We start from the raw sequence: 14278 nt of genomic DNA on the forward strand, positions 1-14278 counted from the left end.
ATCTGGTAGATATATTAGGATGTGCAAAGTATGGATTAAATCAGTCACTCCCTTCAAGAGTTATCGTGCGCATATTTTTCCGAAGATTTTTGAATTTTTGTGAGGGAGGTACCTGAAGGAGTGGACCGACATGGTTTATCTTCGAGCTTAAACTATGTTTGGACAAAATATTACGAAAGCCAAATTTTGGACCGAATTGGCAGATCCGATCGAGATTTACCTTGCGCTCCAACCACTACACACGGTGTCATAGGGGGTTTTTGCAACTTTCAGGCTATTTTCTCAGGAAGTATGGGCTTGCCCTTATGAAACTTGTACCGTCGTATGGGGGACAGCGAATACAAGTTGCTACAACAAAAATCAAAGCGATTAGAGAGCAGGTCCGAAACTGAACATTTCCGAATTTTTGTTTGGGAGGTTCCCGAAGGAGTGGACCGATTGAGCCCATTTTTAAGCATCTAAGTCTGGTAGAACTTTCACGATGTACAAAGTGTGGGCCTAATCGGTTACTCCCTTCTTCAGTTATCGTGCGCACAAATTTTCCGAACATTTTCGAACTTTTGTGGGGGAGGTACCGAAAGAAGTGGACCGATATAACTACGGTGACCAATATTTTTGGATGAAAATAGAGTACATACATACACACTAGGTCGGCCCAAAAACATCAAAATTTTTTGAAACACCTACCCGCTATTTTTTCCGTTTGATCCCAAAACCTTGTATATGAAATTTTATGGCGATTGGTTAACGTTAACCCGTGTCAACAGGGCGATCTTTGATACCATAGTAATTTGTATGGGACCGAAGGTATGGCTTGAAACAAATCCTACACAAATATTTGAAGATCGATGTGGAAATAAAGATCGCTCTGGTGGCACAGGTTAACGTTAACCGATCGCCATAAAATTTCATATATACGTTTTTTGGATCAAATGGAGAAACATTAGGGGGTAGGCGTTTAAAAAAATGTTGTCGTTTTTGTGTCGCCCTAATATACACATTGATGAAATGTTGCATGTTGCAAATAGAGGACGGGAATTTTGTAAAACTTTAACAAAAAATGCAACAAATTTTAAGGAGTTAAGCCACTTGCAAATTTTAAAATAATCGAATTTTATAGCTCGTTTAAAGAAATAGAGGTAGAATAGAATATGTAGCAAAATTCCGAGTCGATCGGACAAAAATTGCTTTCTTGTGTTATTTGTGCGTAGGAACGCAGGTTATTTGTATTATCCCCGTTATTTTTATTATACACGAGAAATTCCTTTTAATTTTTACGGCATTCTTTATGGGTCTTGCATTGTAAAATTCGATCTAATAGTACGTTTATATATAACCGGATTTAACAAACCTACTGGGTTCCAAATGTCAATTCCATTGCTTATATTTCAAATAAATCTTCATAAAGAAGGTTAACCCTGCAAAATGTTATAATATAAACATGGCCTAATTTCCTTATAAATAAAAAATTCTTGTCCTTAAGCAAGAGACTTTCATTAATTTTTTGACTGATTTATAGCTAAAAACTATCCATTTTCCGATAAAACTGAAATTTTGACTTTGACGGTTCACCATTTTTTAAGGCACAGTTTCGATTAAGGACAAGATTATTAGGTTCTCAATGATACCACAAAAGTATGTGTTGACAGATTTATTCGTTTTTGAGCTACAGCGAGCACCGCAAACTGCTTCAGTAAAAACAGTGTTTCGAAGACGGACATTTGTCTAAAACGTATGGCGTATTTTTCAACAAAAAAAAAAAAAATCCGAAATTAGCTCAAGTTGTGTCTGGTACAATCCTTGTAAAAGATATTTGTCATGAATTTTTTACAAGGATTCTGTTATCTTCCTTCCAAAGTTTTAAAATCAACAGAAAAATCAGTGAATCAGTTAAACCAAGACAATATTTTGTTAATTTTGTTTAATTTCTGCCTGATTTTGTTGGATTACATATGTATGTATTCACATGTATTCGTTTACTGAAAATAGAGGACAAATAGAGTACGTTAAAAAAATAGAGTACGGACGCCTAAAATAGAGTACTGTAGTCTATAATAGAGTACGGTTGGTCACCGTAGATATAACCCATCTTCGAAATTAAACAAATTTTGGGCAAAATATTACGAGAGACAAAATTTTAACCGAATCGGTTCATCCGTTCGAGAGTTATCGTGCGCTCAAGCCAGCCAGACAGACAGACAGACGGACGGACATGGCTAAATCAACTCCAAATTGTCTGAAACGCATTTAGTCCAAACATACTTGGGGTCTAAAACCATTATTTCGTTAGCATAAATGCTGAGGGTATAAAAATCATCGCTCACATAAAGTAAAGGCATACACACGCACATATATAGGCGTTTTGCAAACATTGTTGTTATTGCAAAGGAAAAACTAAAAATCCAGCTGTTTTAATACACTGTATGCAGCCTGCCTGCTGTAGAGTAAAAAAAACTAATGAGACAGACAAACTAATAGATGAGAAAATGAATGGATGCTATGTGTAACAAAAGATTCCAACACCAACATTTGATAGAAAATTAAGCGCATGCTAAACATCAATCTCTAAAACTTCGAACACGCATCACGAACACGCAGGCAGACATACAGACACAAAAATATAAGGCTACAAAAATGAATGAAGAAGAAAATACTTCAAATGGCAAAATCTAAGAAGTAAAATCCAAAGAAAAAAAACAAGCAAATATAATAAATATCTTCATATGGAAGGCATGAAATATCATAACGAAGGAATTGAATTTCTCAAGGGGAGATTGGCAGTGATTGCGTTTGATTATCTTGGCAAACGCAGACAAAAATTTTAATCGAATGCATAAGGCTCATAATTACCTATATCCTAAGACACAACATGTAATAGCTACTCCAAAATACGAAATCGATGCTGATGATGTGATCGACCATGACCATTGTCGATTATGGTTGTGATATTAAAATTTATTTGTTACTCCTTTATTTAAAGTAAAATATTCAAATGAGTCGTTTATAACTAGCGAAGGACGATTCAACGTATCAATTTCAAGAATTTCTGGTGGTCTCCTAGATGAGACCAATTTTGAAATATTCGACTTCAGCTAGTTGAATATAATTGTTTGTATATAATTCAAAGTTAATTAAGTCTACAAAACTAATCCTAAATTCATAATTAAAATTAACACAACTAATGTAAAATTTGTATTTATAGTTTAATCCTCTGGCAATAATTATAAGATTTTTTATGAAAACCAATGTTACCATTTTTACAACTTGTTTGACTAATATTTTGTTACAAAATTCTAGTTAACAAAATAAAATTTAAGTCCATAGGAATTTTAATATTGCACTGCTTTTGGCAAACAAGTATTTTAATAATTTATTACTAAAATCTCTGCCTTTACCATGTCAACATTTTCACATTTGCCCTAACATGTGTAATGCTATTAAAATATTTAATTAGTTTATTCTAGGAAACTATCGTATGATGTTCTTTCCTGACTGCATTTTTCAAATATACATGTTTCTTGCAGCTTATATAATTCTACTTCTTCTTCTGAGTTTCCCCAAATGCATGCATTTGCTGATGCTTGTTAGACGCCAATAGCTATACTGAAGACTGACATTTATAACTATACATTCAACACTACAATTATCATATAGAGAAGGAAATCATGCAACACAACATTTACACACGCATAAATACTATAATTATCTTGACATATGTCTGTTCCTGCACTCTTTTTTCATTATTGCTAATTTAAATTGCTCTTATGAACAATTTTCTGTCTGCCCATGCTATGTTTGTTTGCGTACAAACTTCATTCTGTACACAAAGCCAGCCAATAATAATATTAATATTTTCTTACGATGTCAACGTTTGAAAATTTCCACATACAGAAACAGACATCAGAATCATGGCGTTTATCACGGCAACACAGACTGGTAGTCGTTGTTGCTAATAATAAGCAAACATTTATAACCGAAAATGTGTAAACATCAACATTTACGCACACGTAAACATATAACAGGAAACAGTCATCATCATATCTGCTCGTCTGGACATACACTTGAATGCCAATTTAACCATTCACTTTAATATAATTTCTACCGAAATGTTATAAATCACATAATAATCTATGAACAGCATGTCAAGTAGGCACACATCAAATTATACACTACGATGGTTTGTTGTAGGAAAATTAAAAATGTTTTATTCCTAAAAGAAATCTTATTCAGGAAGAATATTTTATGTTTTCCCATTTTAAGGCCTTTTCAACATTTTCTAATGATTCCATTCCACCCTAATAGTCTCTCTTTCCTGTGATTAACGCTTAAAATATCATACAGTTAATGGTGCATGTAGTTGTTTTATAATTTCATTGATCTGCTTCATTATGAAAATGCAACAGTTTAGGGGAAAACTGTTGCATGTTTTCAAAAAGATGTCCTCATGAAAATTAATTTTATCTACTAAAAGGCCACTCACTTGGTTTCTTTGTGTTTAGAAATAATATCATGTTAATATGGAAACAATGTACTTAATTAGCTTTTCAATATAAATAATCCTATGTTAATGGCTAAGATCAAAGTTGAAGTACTGAGTTTTGTATAACTTGTAAGAAATTGAGTTTTATCACACACTAATGAGCACCTTAAGGGTTTTGACTTAAGGGAATGTTGCACTACATGTGTAACAAGAAGGTAATAAAAGCAAAATAAAATATATAAGACAGAATTTAAATAGTATGCCCAAAGACAAATCGGACACTCGGAGCACACATTAAATAGAATTAGGTAATGTAAATATGTATTTGTTTAACCTTGTTGACATCCGAAATATTAATTCATTAGCAGAAATGTGGCAATTTCTTTTAAATTATTTATTGTTTAAACCAACATTATAAATTGTCTTTAAACTTTTTGTTCAAAAAATAGGAGTGTTGAAGAAAAACGACAATAAAAATATTTTTAGTTGAGTTTACAACCAAAACTGTAAATATTTTAGTTAATAGTAGTAAATCCAATGGATTCGAAGTTTGTTTGAAAACAAAAATCCTTTGGTGGTAGCCAAAAACAGGATATTGTCCTTATGGCGATTTTTCCCATCCCAGTTGGGATGTCCACAATGTTGAACAATTACATTGGCGAAAATAGAGAAGTTTAACTACGTTTTTTGGACCGTTCCGTTTTGTGTATGGGCACTCATATGGTTTTGAACACATCTGAATACAAATTTTAAATTAAAACCAATTGGGGACGGAAGGATATTTTAAGGATTTCACAATTTTAAATGGTTTGGTAAAATATTAAACCAATATTCACAAATTAACTATGTACTTGTTCTAACAAATTTAATTCGCCCAACATTACCTACCATTATGAATAAATTACTCTTTCTTACATACGTCACAAAAATACTAACAGCAAGGGTAACTGGACTGTCTTTCGCTAAAACGCCTTTTTAATTTTAGTCGATTATGGCGACTTTTATAGAGATGCATTTTCTATACAACAATCATGAAAGATAGGTCCCTTTATAATAACTTTTCTGTAGTTAATTGTTGTTCAGTATTGGACAGATCACCCGTTTCTTATTTTTACAGGTGTGCTTTAGGAATAAGTGTCGTATAAATGAAAACTTTAAACTAAAAATATAAACTGTGTGTTCATTTTAAGTGTACCCGAGAGTATGCTGCGCCAAAATCAAGGAAAATTTACGGCAAGTTCACATCAACCAAACAGATTTGAGAAAACTTTTTTATGCCCTCAGCATTTATGCTAACGAGGGTATATACAAGTTAAAAGGATTCCTGTTGTCTTAATTAAAGGCCTTCTCGTCTAATCCAATGCTACGCACTTTGTTGAGTTGTCGGGAGATCCTTGTGATTTTATTAAAACACTTGATGTTTAGTTCAGTGCTATGCACTTGCTGATTTTATTTACTTTATTAAAATTAATCTGTTGGTGGCACTATGTGCCTTGCTTATTCGAGTTAGTTTCTTAGAATAAATATAAATATCAATGAACCTAGCTTTGATTATTACTGATACAACTTATTGCTTATTTTGCTTATTCGACAGCAAACGTTGTTCCGTTTTCTTGCAATATTGGAGTACGTTCACTTTAATAACATATCAAGTTACAGCAATCGTTGAACTTTATTGTTTATTAGAGTGTAACGTTAACTCCTCCCTTCGGAATAATCAAGCGTCCCGATTGATAATTTAAAAATATGGTAGGTTGTAAATGCTATTTTGTTGATTATTTCTTTTCAGGGTTTCAATTTTATTCTGTGCTGTTTTCATAACAGACACTTGTATTGGTTTTGATGTTTGATTTTGCTCTTCAAAAATTATCTTAGGAATGTTAATATTCACGGATCGTTTTTTAGATCTCAATCTTCGTCTTATCATAATTATTATTAAGAGGATGATTAAAATTGATGTGAGACTAATGTTTACAAAAAGGCTTGTTTTGAATTCAATGTTGAGATGTTCAATCCTCTTGTTGCTTTTAATATGAAGCGCCTTTAGTAGCTGTAACGAAAGTATCTCCTCAGTGTAGTTGTTTCTTGTAGAGTGCTGTAACAAGGCAGGTAATGGTCTGGAGAACGTCGTTTCTTCAGTACTGAAGTTAAGGTTTCCTATTCTAATAGTGGTGTTACTAAATTTGATCAAATATGTTCCAGATACACTCCTTTTGATTTCGTTTACATAAATATTTCCATGAATATTGTTTAAGAGGAGTAAGCCGGTTTCAATTTCTTCTATTTCATTTATGTGGTCAGCGTTTGAAAATGAGCAATTGTGTGGTACATTGTTTATTAATTTTGAAATGCAATTATCATCTGTTATGTTAATTACGTTTGATTTTAGACATAAAGTTGCGTCATTTATCTGATTACAATCGTTTATAATACCAAATATTTCATTATTGCATTTTACAATTTTTTTGTGTTCAAGTTTTATAATGGAGTTTTGATTTCTTACATGTCTAATAGTTATTGTTTTACAAATTTCTTTGATAGTTTTGGGAATAGCAATTATGTAAATTAAACAGTCGTTTGAGTTAGCAATTTTAACATTTGCAAAGTTAAGGGCTTGTTCTACATTTTTAAATGGTATTTCATCTTCCTTAAATATTTCTTCTATTTTTTCAATTTCTTTTTCTGATAGGATAAATGTGTTTACAATATTTGATTTCGTGAGATGAATTGCTGTATTTATATTTTTTAATTCTTCTTTCAAAATTTCAAGTTTATATTTCGTATGTAATATGAAAGTGTTTTGCAAATCTTCATTGTTTTTTAAGAATTTTGAAATGGTATTCGTTATATTTGAAATGTTTTCTATTCTCTCTACAATGTTTTTATTGATTACAATTTGATTGTTATTGTTATCTGTTATTTCATTTATCTTATTAATTAGTAACTGAAAGTCTTCATGGTCAGGGCTACCTGCTAACCATTTCCAGGCTGTCCCGATCTCATTTAATGATCTTCTACCTTTTTTGTTGGGCATAAGTCTGAGGATGAGTTTTGATAGAGTTAGAATGTCGTCATGCAGAAAGGGAAGAAGTGGGTGTGAATCAATGATTTTCCTCGCCACTTCATTTTTAATGGTTTCGAGCGTATTGTAACATTCTTTAATATCAATCACATGTAATATTTTGAAAGTACCAGTTTGTATTTTCCCTATTCCATTTTCGATAAAGATAATCTCAGACTGAGAATAGTCTAAGATTTCCGTAAGGCCTAGGCAACCTGTAAGTAGAACCTAAAGACAGATGAATTTATATTAGTTTCTAATATGACCTTTATGAACTACTTTGCCTGATTGGGTCAATACTGTGGATTGCCTATTTTCCTTTACGATTTCTTATTTGAACCTTTTGGATAACTTAGTACCTAGCCGTTTGTTCTGCTTTACAAAAATTTTCTGGCCTTCATGATATTCTATGGGTTCTTTCTTATTTTTGTTGTGGTATTGTAAATCAGATTCTTGTTTTTTTAAAAGCTTCTCATAATTATTCAATCTAGTGCGCTCATAGTCTTCGGGTCCAAAAGTTGTTGGTCTACCGAAAAATAAATCTACTGGTTTTTTTCCTGTGGAGGTGTGGATAGAGTGATTATATTCATTTACACTGTCTTCTAATAATTCGATGAACTCTTTATTTGGTTGTTCATTCTTTAGACACCTCATTATTTCGGCCAAGGTGGAGTGAAATCTCTCAATTTGACCATTTACTTCACTTTTGTAAGGCGGTGCGGTAAATGTCTGAATGTTGAGTTCATTTTCTAACATAAATTTTATAGATTGTGAGTTAAAAGACCTTTCGTTATCGATTATGATGACTTTGGGAACTCCAAAGTAGAACAGTATTTCTCTTAGTGGTTTCCTAATGTTTTCTATACTCTTTCCGTCCAGCATTTTTGTTACTACGAACTTGGTGAATTTATCTATTGCTGTTAACACCTTAAATTTGTCGGTTGAAAATATGTCAATGTGGAGAGTGTGACCGGGGTATGTGGGAATTGGTGTTTGGTTCAATTTTGGAACATTGGGATGTCGCTCATATTTGTTTTCCTTACAAATTTTGCATAATTTGACAATGTCCTTTATTTTCCTTGTCATCGAAAGAAAGTAATAATTTTCTAAGATTTGCTGTTTATTTTCTATGTGATTTCTATGTGCTCTATTATGGGTATCAATTATTATCTGTTTCTGTCTTTCTTCGTCTGTAATATCCTCTAATATTATTTGTGTAAATTTTATTTGGAAACTGCTGAAGTATGCTGGGTATATTGATTGAATTTTCAACATTAAGGATTCCGAAGTTTTTATGCAATTTACCACAAGTGGACTAAGATATTTTAATAAAATTTCTTTCAAGGTATCATGATCAAATGCATTTCCCCTTACGATGTGACGATGGTATGATGGAAATATTATTTTAAACTCATAAGAAGAAACGTCAGATTCTTCTATTAACATTTGGTTTTTGAAGGTATTTATAGGGACTTCTACTGAATGGATGAGATTTTCAGATGAATTTTCAGCACTGTGAATTGTTGGTGTTTAAGAATTCACGATAGTGATTGGGGGTCTAGATAACGCATCTGCGACTACGTTAGAACTACCTGGTTTATAAATCAATTCATAGTTGTATTCTTCTAACTGTGCCTTCCATTTCTTCATTTTTACGTTAGTATTTTTGTTACTTAACGCAAAGGTCAGCGGTTGGTGGTCAGTGAATATTTTTATGTTTCTAGCACCATATAAATAGCAATTTAACTCTTTCAAAGCCCAAATGATGGCTAACATCTCTTTCTCATTAGTTGCGTATTGCTCTTCTGCCTTACTAAGAGTTCTAGATAGGTACGTAATCGGTCTATTATTCTGAGATAAGACTGCGCCCAGTGCGTAATTTGATGCATCTGTAGTGAGTTCAAATGGTTTATCAAAATCTGGGTAATGCAGTACGACTTCATCCGAAACTAAGCAATTTTTAAGTTGCTTAAAGCTTTCAATCTGTTCGGGGTTCAAGTCAATGCTAATTTTTTTTGATTGGTTTCTAGGAGTTCTACCAATATCACCTCTCATTATCGAAGTCAATGGTTTAGCTATTTGGGCGTATCCCCTAACGAATTTTCTATAGTGTCCAGTCAATCCTAAGAATGATCGCAAATCATGAACTGTTTTGGGTTGGGGAAAGTTCACTATAGCCTTAAGCCTGTCTGGATTTGCAGAAAAACCTCCTTGTTTTACGTTGAATCCTAAGAAGTAAAGTTCTTCCTTTAAAAATTCACTTTTTCCTAGATGAACCTTCAGATTGGAACTTTCCAGTGTTCGAAATATTATCTTCAGGTTATTGATGTGTTCCTCTTTAGTTTTACCAAATATTAAAATGTCATCTATGTACACGTAACATCGTTTCCCTATATGGTCCCTGAGGATGTCGTCTAAGGCTCTTTGAAAGATTGACGAAGCATTGCGCAAGCCAAATGGTAATCGAGTAAATTCGAACTTTCCATTTTTGACAGAAAAGGCTGTCTTTTCAATGTCAGATTCCTTTAGAGGAATTTGATGGAAACCGCTTTTTAGATCTAGAGTTGAAAAATATTTATTTTTACCTAGATTTGCTAAGATGTCTGTTATTTCAGGTATAGGGTATCTGTCAGGTCTAGTTATCTCATTTAACTTCCTATAGTCAATTACCATACGATACTTTTTTGTACCTGAAGGGTCTTGTTTTTTTGGTACTATCCAAACCGGGGCATTATAAGCTGAACGAGATGGGCGAATTATTCCGTCTCTTAAGAGTTCTTCGATTTGCTTGTCAATTTCAGGTTTTAACGCCATGGGGTAGGGGTATGATTTTGAGTAAACTGGACTGTCACTAGTTGTATTTATTTCAGCTTGTACTACTGTTGAGAAAGTAAGTTTCCTATTAGGGTCTGCGAATAGGTTTGGATGTTCATCCAGAATTCCTCTTATTTTCTTCTCATCCTCATGGGTGAGATGATTGAGTCCTCACCTACCTACCTCACTAATCACAAGTTCTTTCAATGGAAATTGTTTTCCGTTTAGAATCGTAAAGTACGATTCCTTTGTGAAAATTACAGCATTTAAAAACCTTAAAGTATCATTTCCGATTATTCCATCAAAGGTTTCTAATCCCGGAAGTATGTAGAATTTAAATTTTTCAGTTCCACAGTCGAATATGTCAATGAAGCTATGATTGTTAATGTGAATTATTCCGCCAACAGAATTTACAGAAAAAGGTTTATTGTTCGGTAGAGGATTTTTGATGAATTTGCTTTTAATGTAATTTTTATTTGATCCTGTATCTATTAAAAATTTCAATTCGTTGCCATTTTTCATTTTGTATGGGAAATACGGCAACGTTGAAGCTAATCTAAAAAATTTACGTCATCAACTATTCCTGATTGTTCGTCTTGCTCTGTCTCTGTTCCGTCATCATAATTTACTTCATAATGATCTTCTTGTGGGTCGTCAGAATAAAAATCGTTCTGTATGTCAGCCTCGATATTAAACATTCTTTGATGTTTGGGTGGTTGATGGATATTCTCTGAAGCTTGGTGTTTATAATTGGACGCAAATGCACGACTAGTTTGTGGTCTATTTTGGTAATTTACTTGTTTCGTTTGAATAGATTGGTCAATATCCATAGGAGGTAACGGTTTTGGAGGGAGTGGAGGTCGATATCCTCCAAACTGATTAGATCCAGGATGAGGCACTGCTGAAGGATTATTTGGAAAAACTTGTTGACCTCCATATTGCCGTTGTTGGAATGTTCGGTTATAAATTGGTCCTGCATATTCTTGCCTATGATTAAAGTTTTGATGATGTGGGTTAGCTTCAAAAGTTAATTGAGGATAAAATTTTCTTGGGAGATTTGGTTGGAGATTTTTATTGGGCCTCGGACCCTTTTCTGTGGCATGTTGTATCCGAACACCTAGGTTACCTAATTTTAAACAAGTGTTTAATGCCTGTGGTAAGCTCGTTGGATTTGTCACACTCAACAAACTGGGGAGATTTCCGTTTAACCCTCGGACAAAGGTATCTAATGCTTTGTCTCTGAATGTTTGGGTTAAAACATCTAGAGCTTCTTTTCCGAGCTCTAAGCAATCTTTCTTATCCAGAATTAGGGATAGATGGTGGTAAACCTTCTGATAAAATTCCGTCACCGTTTGATTTCCCTGGGCCAACACTGTCATTTGATATTCCAATGTTGAAATATCTCTTTTGTCTGAAAAGTGAAGTACCAGACATTTTCTTATTGCCCTCCAATTTAATGGAGTTCGATATGACTCTAAAGCCGTGTCGGCTTCGCCGACAATTTTGTGCCTAATGGTGTGAAGAATCGCAAAATATTTTACTGTGCCTTTATGTTGTTCATAAAGGGACATGATTCTGTCAACTGCCTTTCTCCAGGAGCTGAATTCTCCGGGTTTCCCTGAAAATTCTCTTAAAGTTTTCACTATATCGGGAATTTTTTCGCAATCAGATAAGTTTTCCGGGGCGTTTATATTGACGTCTTCGGTAGTGCAGTTATCCTCCCCACCTTTTAAAAGGTTTGCCACCGTTTCTGTTATAACGTTAATCAACTCACTTGTTTGATTCTCAGTGAAAAAGCTAAATTTTTTGGTGGTGCCACCAGAATTTTGGGTCGTATTGTTGGAAACACTCATAGTTTCAACTTTGCTGATTAAATCCTCCAGATCACTTAACATAAATTCCAAATTTGCCTACTACTTTTATTACACACTTTCTTTCACACTTTCTTTTGAAAATTTTATGTTGCGTTGCTTTCTTAATTTTTGTTTTACGCTTTTTAACTTAATATTAAAGATCACTTTCTTTTGAAATTATTACGTTATGTTTACTTTAATAAATTTTTAATTTAATTTTGTGTTCTATTCTTTGATGCTTATTACTAATAATAATTTTTTTACTTCACTAACTTACTGTTATTATAATAAACTTCATGTTTCACGGTCGGCAGCTATCTCGTACGAAAATTCCTGTTTGCAGTCGCTACTAGGGGGCTGTCCTTCCTTCTCGTTGGGCGCCAGTTAAAAGGATTCCTGTTGTCTTAATTAAAGGCCTTCTCGTCTAATCCAATGCTACGCACTTTGTTGAGTTGTCGGGAGATCCTTGTGATTTTATTAAAACACTTGATGTTTAGTTCAGTGCTATGCACTTGCTGATTTTATTTACTTTATTAAAATTAATCTGTTGGTGGCACTATGTGCCTTGCTTATTCGAGTTAGTTTCTTAGAATAAATATAAATATCAATGAACCTAGCTTTGATTATTACTGATACAACTTATTGCTTATTTTGCTTATTCGACAGCAAACGTTGTTCCGCTTTCTTGCAATATTGGAGTACGTTCACTTTAATAACATATCAAGTTACAGCAATCGTTGAACTTTATTGTTTATTAGAGTGTAACGTTAACTTACACTTTAATACGGGCAAAATGTGCCCCATCGAAATAATGGCTTTAGACCCCAAGCATGTTTGGACCAAATCGACCCACTCGTTCGGGTACCTCCCACACAAAATTTTGGATATGTTCACTTCAAGACCTGTTCTCGAATCGCTTTGATTTTTGTTGTGACAACTTGTATTCACTGCCCCCATACGATTATGCAATTTTTTTCGGCGGCAAGTCCATACTTCCTGAGAAAATACCCCGAAAGCTGCAAAAATTCCTACGGCACCATGTGTAGTGGCTGGAACGCACTATAGCACTCGAACTGATCAACCGATTTGGTGTAAAATTTGTTGATCTTAATATTTTGTCCAAACTTAGTATAATTTCGATGATGGATCACATCGGTCCACTCCTTCGGATGTCTCCCCCACGAAAGTTAAAAATGTTCGGAAATATTGTGTGTACGAGAACTCTTGAAGGGAGTAACCGATTTGGTCCATACTTTGAACATTGTGAAATTTCTACCAGACATAGATGCGGATTTAACATAGACTCTATCGGTCTACTCCTTCGGGTACCTCCCACACAAAATTTCGAATAAGTTCAGTTTAACACCTGCTCTCGAAACACTTTGATTTTTGTTGTGACTACCTGTATTCACTGCCCCCTTACGATGATGCAAGTTTTTTTCAGGGGCAAGCCCATACTTCCTAAAAATATCCCGAAAGTTGTAAAAATCCCTATGGCACCATCTATAGGTGCTGGAGCGCACTATAACACTCGAACTGATCAACCGATTTGGTCATAAATATGGCGTTCGTAATATTTTGTCCAAACTTAGTTTATGTTCGAAGATGGGCAATATCGGCACACAAATTTTCTGGACAAGTCCATGCTTCCTGAAAAAACATTAATTTTACATAAAAAATGTAGTAACAAATCCCTGGTAAAACGAACTTTATTCCTTACTTTCCTTCAAGTAAGGGATAACAAAAATAGGCTTCAAAGATACTATATAAGAACGGTCCTAGTGGAAAAGAATAGTGTGAGTTTGGACCCAGAATGTGAAAAAATATTGAAACATTCATTGCACTGCATTTAAAAAGTCAGCCATCATTTTGAAAGATTAGAACAAAAAAAAAAATTAAATTCAAAATTAAAATTTTTGTAGACGTCAGAGAAGTAAATGTTTGTGTTGAGAAAAATAGCCCGTATTGGGTTTGTTTTTTATGTCAAAAGCTGAGAGTATATCCCTGTCGGCAAAGCTGGATTTTTCTCTTATTTTTAGTATTTCTTATAAAATTGATGTATCTTACTTC

The sequence above is a fragment of the Musca autumnalis genome, unplaced genomic scaffold (assembly GCF_047663935.1).
Source record: "Musca autumnalis isolate F117 unplaced genomic scaffold, ASM4766393v1 scaffold_4, whole genome shotgun sequence".
NCBI classification, from domain to species: domain Eukaryota; kingdom Metazoa; phylum Arthropoda; class Insecta; order Diptera; family Muscidae; genus Musca; species Musca autumnalis.